The sequence below is a fragment of the Ictidomys tridecemlineatus genome, chromosome 5, assembly GCF_052094955.1.
Source record: "Ictidomys tridecemlineatus isolate mIctTri1 chromosome 5, mIctTri1.hap1, whole genome shotgun sequence".
NCBI classification, from domain to species: domain Eukaryota; kingdom Metazoa; phylum Chordata; class Mammalia; order Rodentia; family Sciuridae; genus Ictidomys; species Ictidomys tridecemlineatus.
In genome coordinates this window covers 40095888-40109582 of record NC_135481.1, presented here as the reverse complement: position 1 = coordinate 40109582, position 13695 = coordinate 40095888, and the positions used below count along the sequence as shown (strand labels likewise).

The 13695-nt window shown below is 37.8% G+C and overlaps 1 protein-coding gene across 5 annotated transcripts in view; it reads right to left on the bottom strand.

Annotated features, from left to right (window-relative positions):
* Gpr176 (G protein-coupled receptor 176) overlaps positions 1–13695 on the bottom strand; it is a 112015-nt gene that overhangs the window by 27683 nt on the left and 70637 nt on the right. Inside the window, exon 1 of one of the 5 annotated variants that reach the window (XM_078049852.1) lies at positions 13184–13284. The exons of the other annotated variants lie outside the window; for them this stretch is intronic. The gene's annotated coding sequence lies outside the window, so the exon portion shown is untranslated. Of the gene's footprint in view, positions 1–13183; positions 13285–13695 lie in introns of those variants that run through there. 5 annotated transcript variants of the gene reach the window in all.

Sequence of the window (13695 nt, the reverse complement as noted above, 5' to 3'; positions counted from 1 at the left end):
TATCATCTGTAGAGGTTAATTTTTCTTCTAAAAGTCTACTGATAATTACAAATATGCCTGGAGTTGTTTTTTGGTGCTCAACATCTGGCAGTAGAGAGATGGTGTTTGGATTGTTTTCCAGCTGTAACAGCAAGCTGACAGAAATATCCTTAACTAAGTAGGTGTTTGTGGGATGATCAGAGGAAAGGCCAGCTCATGATCTGACTGACAAGTGTCTTGCTGACACTAACATCTCATCTGAGGACCAAAAGAAAGAAAAGACTCTGGTAGAGAGAATAGTGGGCACAGACACTTCCTGCTGACTGCCTGAAGCCATTTCGCCTTAGGACACTGCTTAGGTTTTCCTCCTGGTCCTTTGGATGAGCAAAAGCATTGACTTGGCCCTCTGCCAACAGGAAGGGCTGCCAACAGGGACCAGTAAAGGGGTGGAAGACTTAGCTTTGGCTGAGAGAGTAGCCTTCCCAGCAAGATCGAAGGTGCCAGACATAATTTCTTGTAATTCACCCAGGGAGCAGAATAAGTAATCAGTAAAGTGTGATTTTCCTCTGCTTCAATAAAATAAAAAAGGCTGCCCTTGTTATACAGTGCCAGGAGAATCAATAGGGAGTTTAAGGAGACATTGGAAACAAACTATAATTGCCCCCTCCAGGATTCAAACCTGAGGGCAAAGGCTCTTCTGCCTGGGTGAGTATACGGTGCAACTCCCCTCTCCCAACCTTGTATGTGGACCCGTTTGTCCAGGATGGAGTAACTGGAATTTAAGCAGATTTTGCATGCTAATGTTGGAAAGATGAAACTACCAGCCAGCACTTAGTGAGCCCATGCCAACTGTCTAAATCTTATGTGAGTCATACGATCTTTGCAAGAACTCCATGAAAAATGTATTATTAACCCTCATTTTAAGGCCAGGGATACAGCTCAGTGGTAAAGTGCTTGCCTAACACTCATAAGGACCTGGGTTCAATTCCCAGTATTTAAAAAAAATGCACATCTAAGAAAAAAATCATTTTACAGATGATAAAATTGAGGCACTGAGATGTTAAGTCATTTGTCCACAGTGATAGAAATAAGAAGCAGTCTAGCTCCAGAGCAGGGAACTCCAGAGCATGGCATCACACAGCCTCCTCAGGAAGAGACAACACCTGACAGTGCAACCCCCAATGCTGAGCATAAGAACCAAAAGATGTGTCGCTGGTAACCCTTCAGACTGTGGCAGGATGGATCTGTGCAAAAACTCGATGTGAGTTAGGAAGCCACATGAGCAAGAAGAATGGCAGAGTATGCCAGAGTTCCTTGAGAAAGATGTACATAAAGGCCCTAAGGAGCTTAAAAGGGTCTGGGTTCAAATCTAAGAAAGCTCTGGAGAATGATGTTGCAGGTATCTACAAGGATAAGTGGGCCACCCTAGGAATGAAGGGTAGACTTAGATGTACCCAGAAAGGACTGGAGATCATAGTCTGTCAAAAATAAAAATGAAAACAGCTACTTAAGGAGATCTGTATGATCTAATTTGTTTTGACTACTTTCTCTGTATAAAACATACATACTTATTACCTTGACTTTATTAGCACTGTCCCCAAACCACGTGAAAACTTGGCTACCTGGCTTTAGAGTCTAATATGAAGACTTTAAATAAGCCCTTCAAGGCCAAAGTTGACTCATCCTTCAGTGTCTGTCTCCTCTCTGGGCAGGGAAGAGATGGAAACCCACTCAGATAGGACAGCTTGGCCCTTGCACTGGAAGCATATTAGAGGCTTTGGTGACTTTTCCTCTAACTTGTTATACTACCTATGGCTGTATCTGTCAAACAAGGATGGGCAATAAATACTAATTGGGCAGTAGATTTTATCTTCTCTGTCTAGAACAACCCATCCGTGTACTTTTTCCCCCCAGTACAGGGATTGAACCCAAAGCCTTGAACATGCTAGGCAAGTATTCTCCCACTGAGTTACATCCCCAAACCTTTTTTAATGTTTTATTTTGAAACAAGGTCTCATTAAGTTGCCCAGGCTGAGCTCAAACTTGTGATCCTTCCATCTCAGCCACCTAACTAGCTGGAAGTACAAGTATGCACTCCCATGCCAAGTCAAACTTTGCATATTCTTAAGAAATACCAACATATTATAATTATAAAATTATATGTGGAAATATATACAAATCTATTTCTATACACTCTCAACTAGTTCAGATAAATAAATCTTTTTATTGCTCTGGTGTGAATAATTCACAGATTCAAATCACCAGTGTATCATAAGACAACTGGCATGAAAAAAAATGCTAGGCTATTGCTGAGAACATATTATTATCATTTAGTCATTTTTCTGAATTTTAACTAAGAGTTATAAACTATCACCATTTGATATTAAACAACTAATGAACTACTTATAAAATCATAGCAGAGAAAAAAGTTAACATATTCACAAACATTTACTGAGTTATTAGAATGCTAGGTTCTGAGCAGGCTTACCAAATAAACAAGACCAAACCTCAAGGAATTGACAGATGAGTGGGCATACAGGTAAGATAAGTAGTTAGTTACCAAGCATCTGCTGGGGCACTGCTGAGGCACTTGGGGAGCAGAGCAGAAGGAGGACCAAACTGCGTGGGAGGGGACGCATCAGCACTGGAAGAGGATATGCTTGGCCTGTGTCTTGGTTGAAGCCTCAAGCAGACCCAGGGAGGGGCAGGAATGGAAGAGGGAGCACCCAGGCATGCAGGCAGGTGGCACAGCATGGCAACAGCAATAGTGAGAAATTTAGCAAAGCCACAGGACACGATGACTTTGGGGAAGTAAAATTAGAGTCAGCAGATGAGGTGCCAATTAAAAAGTCACTCTGCTCCCTGTGCTAAATGTCAATAGCTGATACTCTGTAAAAGAGAAAAGGCAAAGGTGTCCACAAATGACATTAAATTTAAATTTCAATGCTGCTTTCTCAATTCTAAGATGCTCCACTGACTTAAATAACACCTTGATTGTAAAACATAACTCAGTTTGAGAAATGTTAGAATGTGAAAGGACTTTTGAAAAATAAAATAATAGCAACAGCTAGAATATCTTATCCAGGAGAATATAAACACAGACCTAATATAAGTGAGACTCTGCCTTGCTGCCCCAGTGCACATCAATACAAGTAAAAGGCTCTGCTATATCCCACAGTTCTGGACATTGATTAAGCTAATTTAGAGTCATTTAAAGTTGAAATAGTTCTTTTCAGCTTAAGGTTGGAATAGAGGACCATTTGAAGGAAAATTGAAGCCTGTGTTATTTAGGCTGACAGTGGAAATTTGGAGCACCTGGATTTCTACTGCTGCTCAACCATGGCAGATGAAGTCTTCTACCCACACCTCTGCATTTCCAATGATGAAGGTGAAAAGACAGACTATAAAACAGGAGAAAATATTTGCAAGGCATATATGAAAGGGACTTGTATCTAGAACACATAAAAAACCCTTACAACTTAATAATAAAAAGCAAATTACCCAATTTGAAAAATGGACAAAGGATCTGAATACACATTTCTCCAAAGAAGATATACCAATGGCCAATGAAAAGATGCCTAACTTCATTAGCCATCAGAAGAATGCAAATCTAAACAACAAAGAGATACCACTTCACACCACTGGGACGTCTATACTCAAAAAGACGTCAAGATAACAAAGATAACAAGTGTTGCTGAGCACATGGTAAAATTTTATCATGCTGACTCTGACTTTCTGCTTCCTTCCTCCATCCTTTAAAGACTCTTTGGACCAAATTGGGCACCCCTGGATAATTCAGAATTATCTCCTTATTTTAAGGTGAACTGATAAGCCACCTAAATTCCACCTGCACCCTTAATTCATGTTCAATTGCCTTATGACAAACTATTCACAGTTTCCAAGGACTGTGGCATGGACATCTTTAGTGAGCATAGGGCAAGGGGTATTTTCTTCTATCTCATTCAGCAATTTCACCGTTGGTGTATCCCCAAGAGAAATGAAAAGTTATGTCCACACAGAAACTTGTAAAAGAATGTTCATAGCAGTGCTATTCATAATAGCCAAAGTGGAAACAACCCAGCTGTTCATCAACTGATGAAAAACAACAACAATAAAAAATGTAGTATAGCCATTCAACAGACTGCTATTCAGCTGAAGTTCTGATACACACCATGACATGGGTGAACCTCAAAAACATTATGGTATGTGAAGAAGCTAGTAACAAAAGACCACATATTTGTACAATTCCATTTGTATAAGTCCAGGATAAGCAAATCCTTAGAGTCAGAAAGTAGATTAGTGGTTGCCTAGGACAGTGGGGAAGAGACTGGGGAAAATCAAGGTACTGATGAGAGCATAAGGTTTTTCCCTAGAGAAATATAAATGCTAAAATTGATTGTGATAATAGGTTCACAACTCTGTGAATATGATAAAGACCACTAAATTGTGCACTCTAAAGGGGTGAATCATATGGCAAGCAAATTATATCTCAACCAAGTTGTTATTTTTAAAAAGGTGAGTCAGTTGGTATATTTCCGAAAGTGTAGGGCAGGAAAATGAGGGATGTCTTCATACTTATTCAATTACATTTCCCTTAAAGGTTGCTTTTAACCAACTGTTTTGCAAGGAATGTAGTATCTCCCAAATAAGTCAGAGTGTAAAGACAGCTGGCACAGAAATGTGTATGGCCTCTCAGACACCAGCTCTAATTTCATGCACCAAAGGAATCTGACATTGTTCCCCTACTGGGAGATGCTGAGTACTCCCCAGGAAGCCACAAAACAGAGCAGCAATTAAACATATGCAGTGTTTCACTTTGAAGATATTATCTCTCTCTCTCTCTCTCTCTCTCTCTCTCTCTCTCTCTCTCTCTCTCTCTCTCTCACACACACACACACACACACACACAACATTGATGAACCTCAAAAACATTGGACTATGTAAAGAAGTCACTAACAAAAGATCACATATTGTACAATTCCATTTATATATGTCCAGAAAAAGAAAATCTTTAGAAACAGAAAGTAGATTAGTGGTTGGAGAGAGAGAGAGAGAGAGAGGGGCCACCTTCTACTAATTCTCCCCCAAATATAAGTACATTCTGTCTCCTCCATTCACAGTTCAGCAAACAGCTTATTCATTTTGCTTAGAGCAAGCTCACTGTAATCCACTGAAAATATCACAGGCATAAGTAGAACTCCAAGTCTAGCATAGCCAACTCTCTTAAAAATCCTAGCTTTGAGTATTTTTCATAAAATAATTGTTTAAAGTTCTATATCTACCGATTGACAAAATGTGATAAAATTGAAGCAAAGCAAAATTTTATATTCCACAAAGATTTATGAAGAAGTAGGCAATCAATTATTCCCCATTTCAGAGATTTAGAACAAACAAACAAAAAAGAAATAGATGCATCAAAGATACTTTCTTAAAAATAAAAATGGGCATTTTGTCCTTAAGAATGAGCAAGCCCTAAAATAAGCTTTTAATAGAGGTTATAAACCACCCCCTTCCTAAAAAGTCATATCACTGTATCACTTAAAATGAGATGTGGCTAAATACAAAATAATTGTTTAAGCAAGACAAGCATGTCTTTCTGTCTCGTATTAAAATCCAAGAGTCAGATTGGCTATGGGTGCTCTGCCCCAAAATTTTCAGTGTTTTTCTAGTTCACTATTCTAACTTCCCAAATACCAGGCTCCCTCATATTTCAAAATAGGAACTAGAGATCTAGAAAACACATCTGTATTTCAGGCTGCAAGGTGGAAAAAAAAGACAAAGAAGCTAGAAAGGAGGCAGCCAGTATCTGCTGTCTTTAAGGGAAAATTCCAGAAGCTGTCCTATGATAATTTGTGTCACTCACATGACCATGCTAGTTACCAAAAGACATATTTATTCTGTGTCCAGAGTTCCTATTGTGCTGGAAAAGAGTGAGAAAGAATACCAGAGAGCACCCAATCTCTGCCACTGTTATCCACACCCATCTTTTTATTTTGGAAGACCCTTCAAGACCATACTTCTTTTCATAATATTTATAAATAAAAATATATTTCACATTCCCAGGAACATTTAAATACCTCTATATTCACTACATCCCTGGCTAAATGTTCACCTTCATTCTTCTACTTTAGGTTTGGGAAAGGGTGTGGTGATACTAGCCCAACAATACCCAAAATTTTATCATATAAGTACAGATCAGCAGTTAACAAATAAAACCATAAAAATAAGCAAATTAATAAACAAAATATCCTTTCTGCCAACATGTCTCTTCACACCACATGTGACATTAAGCAGCCACTTAATGATCTCTACTGCTTCAGCCCAGACTCCAGCCCAACTCCACAATAGAACCAGCTCTTCCAGAGCATTTACTTTCATTTGCAAATGCCTTCGAGGATCTAAACTAACAACCTCCAACAGTAGGGAAAGTTTAAACTTTCTGAATATTTTTCTTCATGGATAAATAAGTTGGGGTTTTTGATAAAGGACAAATTTAAATTTAGTATACTTTAGGTAACTCAGTCCTATAAAACTAAAAATTAATCTTTTAAGAAATCTGACTTTTTCAATTTCATATGGTACTCCTTCACAATAAGTACCCCATTTGATCAATTCCAGTATGGATAAAATTCCTCAGACTTCAACTTCTTATTATAGATTAGCAGAAGAAAAACAAGGATTTCCTACTTTTTAAATTCCTAAAAGGCTTCTTGATTCTTTTTTTTTTAATTTTTTAAAAATATTTTTTAGGTGTCAATGGACCTTTATTTATTTATATGTGGTGCTGAGAATCAACCCAGTGCCTCACATATGCCAGGCCAGCGCTCTACCACTGAGCCACAATCCTTCTTGATTCTTAATCAAGTCCAAAGAAAGGAAATATTTTTTCTTCAACTACAGAAGCAGTTAATGAGTTTCACAGCAATAGGCCAAGAGGAATTTGGTGAGGTAGTAACAGCAGTTTAACATTTATCAAGAATTTCATACGCATCCTGTCATTTAATATGTGATAATACTATTGTTCTGAATGTGAGGCAGGTATACCCCTAGCCACCCTGATAAAACAGGAAAAGAGAAGCCATGTGAATTGTGCTCAGTGAGTCATGGAACTTGGACTTGAACCTGGATCCTCTGGCTTAAAAGAGTCCATTGTTTCTCCCAGTTCTCTGCCGTCCCGGGACCTGAAACAGTCCTCCTTAAAATCTCTCTCCTACCCAACTACCTCTGAGCCCTAAAAGGAATTTCAGTTGAAGTTTTAACACTTATACCTAGATTGTCAATGTGGTTGCATCTGAAAGTGAATCCAGGGTGCCCACCTGCTAGGTAGCTGTTCCTCACTCATCAAAACTTAACAATGGTAATAACAACAGGAAAACATATTGATCATATCTAGATGTGAGGCACTGTCCTAAGCATTTCACAGATACTTTTGTTATGGGTTGAATTGTGTCCCCCCCAAAAGATATATTAAAGCCCTGAATATCTCAGCCTGACAGCTTAAATGAAAGGGGAAAGGCTGTCTCGCAGGTATTCAGACTTTTGAGAGCATATGCCCCATTCAAATCCAAAAAAAATGTGAGCTAGGGAACTTGAAGAGTGCTGGTCCCATTAGTGCAACACAAAATGCAACACATAATGCCTCAATTATATGTGTTTCAAAGGTGATTTACAATCAAGAACAAAAATAGATTTCTAAATCATCTTTTCCATTATGTTTAGTTTGGGCCATTGTTAGACTGACTTAGGGACACAATGAAATTCTGAAATTATGGGGCTGGGGATGTGGCTCAAGCGGTAGCACGCTCGCCTGGCATGCGTGCGGCCCGGGTTCGATCCTCAGCACCACATACCAACAAAGATGTTGTGTCCACCGAGAACTAAAAAATAAATATTAAAAAAAAAGAAGAAAGTGTGATAATCCATTTTGAAAAAAAAAAAAAAAGAAATTCTGAAATTAAAGAAGCAGACCTTCTACTCAACCCACTTATACCCCATATACCAGTAGCCCATGAAAGTTGCTATCAACTGAAACAAAACCTTCAAAAGAGTCCCAGATCATCCCCTGGTATAATCTGGATCTTGAATGTCACTCAAAGCCCCATGTGTTAAAGACTTTGTTCCTGGAGATGCTATTGAATGGCGGTAGAATCTTTAAGAGGTGGAGCCTAAATGGGAGGTTCTTGGGTTACTGGGGACATGCCTTTGAAGGGGACTGTGGCCCTATCCCTTCCTCTTTCTCTTGCACTCCCTGTCTCATGAGGAGGTAAACAGTTTTCTCTGCTCTCACCATTACGTGCTAACTTGTAATAGGCCCAAAGCAATGGGCCAACCAATCACAGACTAGACCCTCCAAAAGTGTGAGCCAAAATAAACTATTTCTCTTTATAAGTTGATTATCTCAGGTATTTTGTTACAGTGATGAGAAGGTAACTAACAAAAGCCCTGGTTTCAGTAATTCAAACTACCACTCCCGGAGGCACATTTTGCAAGTTGCCCCACATTTGGAGTTTGAACACACTAGGTAATTGACAGATCAACAGTACTCACTGCTAGAGCAAAAGACTATCACATAAGCATAATTTTATCTGAAGTAGGAAAGAAAGCCAAAATCCTAGGTAAGATGTCATTTGGATTTATAATGTAATAAATATATCTGTAGAATAGATACTATTTTAAAAAATACTAGACATTTGATGGCAGCAGGTATAGTTCAGGGGGTGGGGGTTGATTTCAACAAGAAACATCTTAAAGATCTTCTGGGAATTTAGCCCAGTTTCAGAACACAAGGCAGCCAGTGCTATCCTCTCTCTATGTGACTTTGACTCACTTTCCTTATCTAATTTTTCCTTCAATTCTAGAGGAGACTTTTAAAGCTGAAAGGAAAAGCTGTTGAACTACTATGAAGGTCTTATTCTGTCACCACCATAGTTCTCTCTCTTTCCACTGTTAAAAGTAAAAAGAATACATTTCATAGAGTGTAGGGAGGATTGCTACTACTGTTCTAAATACCCAATCTTAATATTAAATAATTAGCAGAAATGATAATAAATAATAAAGTCCAAATAATTTTTATAGTCCAAAATAATTCTTTCATGGCTCTTCCAACAAAAATCAAGGTCAGATGCTGATTTCCCTTGATATCTTCTAGACATCACCACCAGCACAGTGGTCCTCAACTGTCAGAATTCATGAGTGTTACATAAGCACTTGTAAAAATGTAGTTTCCTAATTCCTTCCTCAAACTTGCTGATTCACAATCTATACTTAATAAGCCCCCAGGTGATCTTGAAAAAGGTAGTTATCAGACTACACACTGGGCAACACTACTATAAAATTTGTGCATTTAATCTCAACCCACATTATCTAGCTGTCAGATTAGCTATCCAGGATTCAAATCACAGCAAAATCATGTTCCATGGTTTTCACTGTAGTCACAGGACCAAACAAGAGAACCAATGAAAGAGATTTTAAAAAATCTTTCTGCCTACTCATTATTACTCTACCCACCCCCAATCCCCACCTCCCACTGGAAAAAAAGAAAGAAAGATTAGGTGAAACTAGGGCAAAATTCTATAGGAAACATAGATCCAGACCCAGAAAGTACCACACTTTCCCTTGGTTTACTGTCTTAAAAAGAATACACTCCAACAGGGCCTTAACAGCAGGCTTTGAAGACTCAAACTTCGATAGTTAAGCAATAATCTTGAACAACAATGTCCTTTCAATCTCTTCCCTCCCAAAATCTGACCAGGAAAAGTACTGAGGCAACTCTCAGACTCTTCTAGGGGGGCCAACTATCCTGGTTTGCCTAGGACATGTGTGAAATGCAGAACTTGTAGCTGAAAAAGCCTGCAACCTGAAAATACCAGTGGGCACAATCATCAACAAATCAAAACAAAATAAAAAATCTCACTGCTTCTAGCAAAAGGACCCAGAAAGGAGCAGCCTAATAAAACAGAAAATTCTTAAATAATCGTTCCAACCAAACAGCACAGAGAACAACTGAGCCCATGTCAAGAGAGGCCAAGTGGGGTACACAGACTTCCAGTGAGACTATAGTGAGTACTCCATCTGTCCCACAAGAGTAGTATCAGAGAAAGCTGAGAATCAGGACTTTAATCACTGCCCTGTAGTTAACAAAGCCAATACCCCCCACCCTCCGCTTTAGGGTTAGTGAAGTTCACATAAGGAGCAATAATGTGGTACTTCTACCACTCACTCCCAGGGAAGGACCAGGGGAAGCCTAATGGAGAGCCAGAATTGCCACCTCTACCCAGATCCCCTTTTGGGTATCAACAGAGGCTGTTTGGAGAGCCTGGACCTCTACCCTACCTGCCAGGAACAAATCAGAGGCCCATTCCTCTGTCACCGTGGCATCAAAAAACACCAGCAGGAACAGAGTTTAAATAGCATATCATAATTCCCCCAAATTTCAGCCAAAAATCTACTCATCATACCAAGAACCATGAAAATCTCAAATTGAATGAAAAAAAATAGGTAGATGTCAATGTCAATATCATAAAAATCTTCAATAAGCAATTATGGACATTTGTGTGTGTGGTACCAGGGATTAAACTCAGGGCCTGATGCATGTTAGGCAAGTAAATGCTCTACCACTGAGTTACATCCCCAGTCCCAATTTCAACATTCTTGAAACAATTAATTTTATGGAAAATCTCAGCAAGAAGAACAAAATGGAAATTTTGGACTGAAAAGTAAAATAATAAAATGAGAAACTCAATAAATAGGTTCATTAGCATGATAGGACAGAGCAAATAAGCAATGAATAGAAATGTAGAACAGAAATTACTCAATAGGAACATAAGAGAAAATAAATTGGATTTGGGGACCTAGGGAACTATAATGAAAGACTCAACACTCTTGTCACTGAAATTGTGGAAGGAGAGAAGAAAGATGGTGAGGCTGAAAAAGTATTCAAAGACACAATGGCTGAAAATTTCCCAGAGTTGACAAAACTTAAATATACATATTCAAGAAGCAGAGTGAACACAAAAAAGAATAGACTTAAAGAAATTCACATCAAGATACATCATAACTGAACTTCTACAAATCTAAGACAAAAAAATTCTTGAAAATATTATGCAAGAGAGAAATGACATATTATCAAAAAGAGAAAAACAAAAAGAACTCATACATTTTTTTTGTGTGTGTGTGTAGGGGAATCAAACTTATCCTTAAAGAATGGCTACAGGGCTGGGGATGGGGTTCAGCAGTAAAGTGCTCACCTGGCACGTGCAAGGCTCTGGGTTTGATCCTCAGCACCACATAAAAATAAATAAATAAAGGTATTGTGCCCAACTACAAAAATAAAAAATAAATATTTTTTTAAAATAATGGCTACAAAAGGTCTTAAAAAGAAAGAAAATGATAAAAGGAAGAATCTTGGAATAGCAGAAAGAAAAACAAAGAGAAATAGGAAAATACATTTTTCTTCTCTTGAGTTTCCAAATTAGGTTTGATGATGAACATGATAAGAAAAAATTATAACACTGTCTGAGAGGGTTCTAAATGTGTACAGAAGATGTGTTTACAAAAATTACACTATAAATGGGATGAGTAAAGGCACAAAGGGAGATAAATTTTATGTACCATGAACTGGTAAATGATGGCACCAGTAGGTGGTGATGAATTATTATGTAACTCTTAGAGCAACATAATCAAAAAGGCTTGGTTATACTAATATTAAATAAAGTGGACCTTAGGAAGGAATAAAATTACCAGAGGCAGATAAGGACTTTATATAATGATAAAAGGCTCAATTCAACAAGAAGAAATAATAGTCTTAAATGTTATGCAACAAAATACATGAATCAAAAACTGACAAACTTGAAAACAGAAATAGACAAATCCAGTTAGTTGGAGACTTCAACACCCCTCTTTCAGCAATTGAGAGAACAGCTAGGTAGAAAATCTGCAAAGGAATAGAAGAATTCAATACCATCAACCAACAGAATCTAACTGACATGTATAGAACACTCCACCAAACAATAGCACCTTTTTTTTTTCAAATGCCCACAAAATGGATCAAGATAAACTATATCAATGACCACAAAACAGCATAATAAATTTTTAAAAACTGAAATCATAGACTGCAGTCTCTGACCACAATGAAATCAAACCACAAATCAGTAGAAGAAAGATTGCCAAACATTTTAAATCTCCAAATAGCACACTTCTAAATAAGGCTCATTATCCTGAAAAGAATATGCTGAACTGAATGAAAATGAAGATACAACATATCAAAATTTACATGACACAATTGGAGACGTGCAGAGAGAGAAAAATGCACAATCCTAAATGCTGCCATTAGGAAAAGTCTAATATCAATAAACTAAGATCCCAACTCAAAAACCTACAGAAACACAAGAAAAATAAACCCAAAACAGGCAGAAAAAGGAAACAGTAAAGATAAGAGTAGAATTAATAAAATTTAAGTCAGAAATACACTAGAGAAAATCAGTGAAGTAAAAGCTGGTCTTTTGAGGAGATTAACAAAATTAATAAACCTCTAGCAATATTGACAAGAGAAGACACAAGTTACCAATATTACAAATGAAATGGGATATAAATACAGACCCTGCAGACATCAAAAGCATAATAAGAAAATAATTCTATACACATAAACTTGACAACTCAGATGAAGCAGACCAACTGGAAAAATACAAGCCCGAAGCTCACTTAATATGAGACAATTTAAACAATACTATTACTGTTTAGGAAATTTAATTTATACTTTAAACACTTCCCCAAAAGTAAATCTCCAGGTCCAGATAGTGTCACAAGAGAATTCTACCAAATATTTAAAGAAGAATTAATACCAATTCTATGCAAAAGTTTAGAAAATAGAAAAGGAAGGAACATGTCCCAATTCATTTAATTAAGCCAGTATTATGCTCATATCAAAATCAAAGAAAGGATAAAAAGGACACTAAAAACCAATACACAAAAAAACCTTCAATAAAATATTAGCAAATAAGACTCATAATATATAAAAAGTCTGGTTCAACATTTGAAATTCAATCAATGATGTACTATATTAACACATTAAAGAGAAAAATCAATCGTATCAATCGATGCCCCCAAAAAAGCCCATGACGAATTTCAATAACTACTCTCAGAAAATTAGGAATAGAGGGGAACTTCCTCAACTTAATAAAGAACATGTACAAAAAGTACTACTTACTTTACACACAATGGTGAAAGGCTGAATGCCTTTCCTCAGGACCGGGGATAATTCAAGGATGCCCACAGTGATGGTTAATCTTGGTTGTTAACCTCTTTGGGTTCAGAGACAGCTAAATGTGCTTGTGCGCTCTCTCTCTCTCTCTCTCTCTCTCTCTCTCTCTCTCTCTCTCTCTTTTTCTCTCTCTCTCTCTCTCTCACACACACACACACACATACACACACACATACACACACACACACACAAACACAGTCACACACTCACACACAATTCTGGGTGTGTCTGTGAGGGTGTTTCCCAACAAGATTGGCTGTGGGTCAGGAAACTCAGTGAGGAAGATTCACCCTGAATGTGGGTGGCATCATCCAATAGGCTGGGGCCAAGATGGAACAGAAAAAGTGGAAGAAGGGAGAAGCTCACATGTGTACACACTCCACTCTATAGAGCGAGAGTGTTGCTGCGCTTGCCATGGACATCAGACTCCAGATTCTTTTGTCTCTTAAGTGTGGATT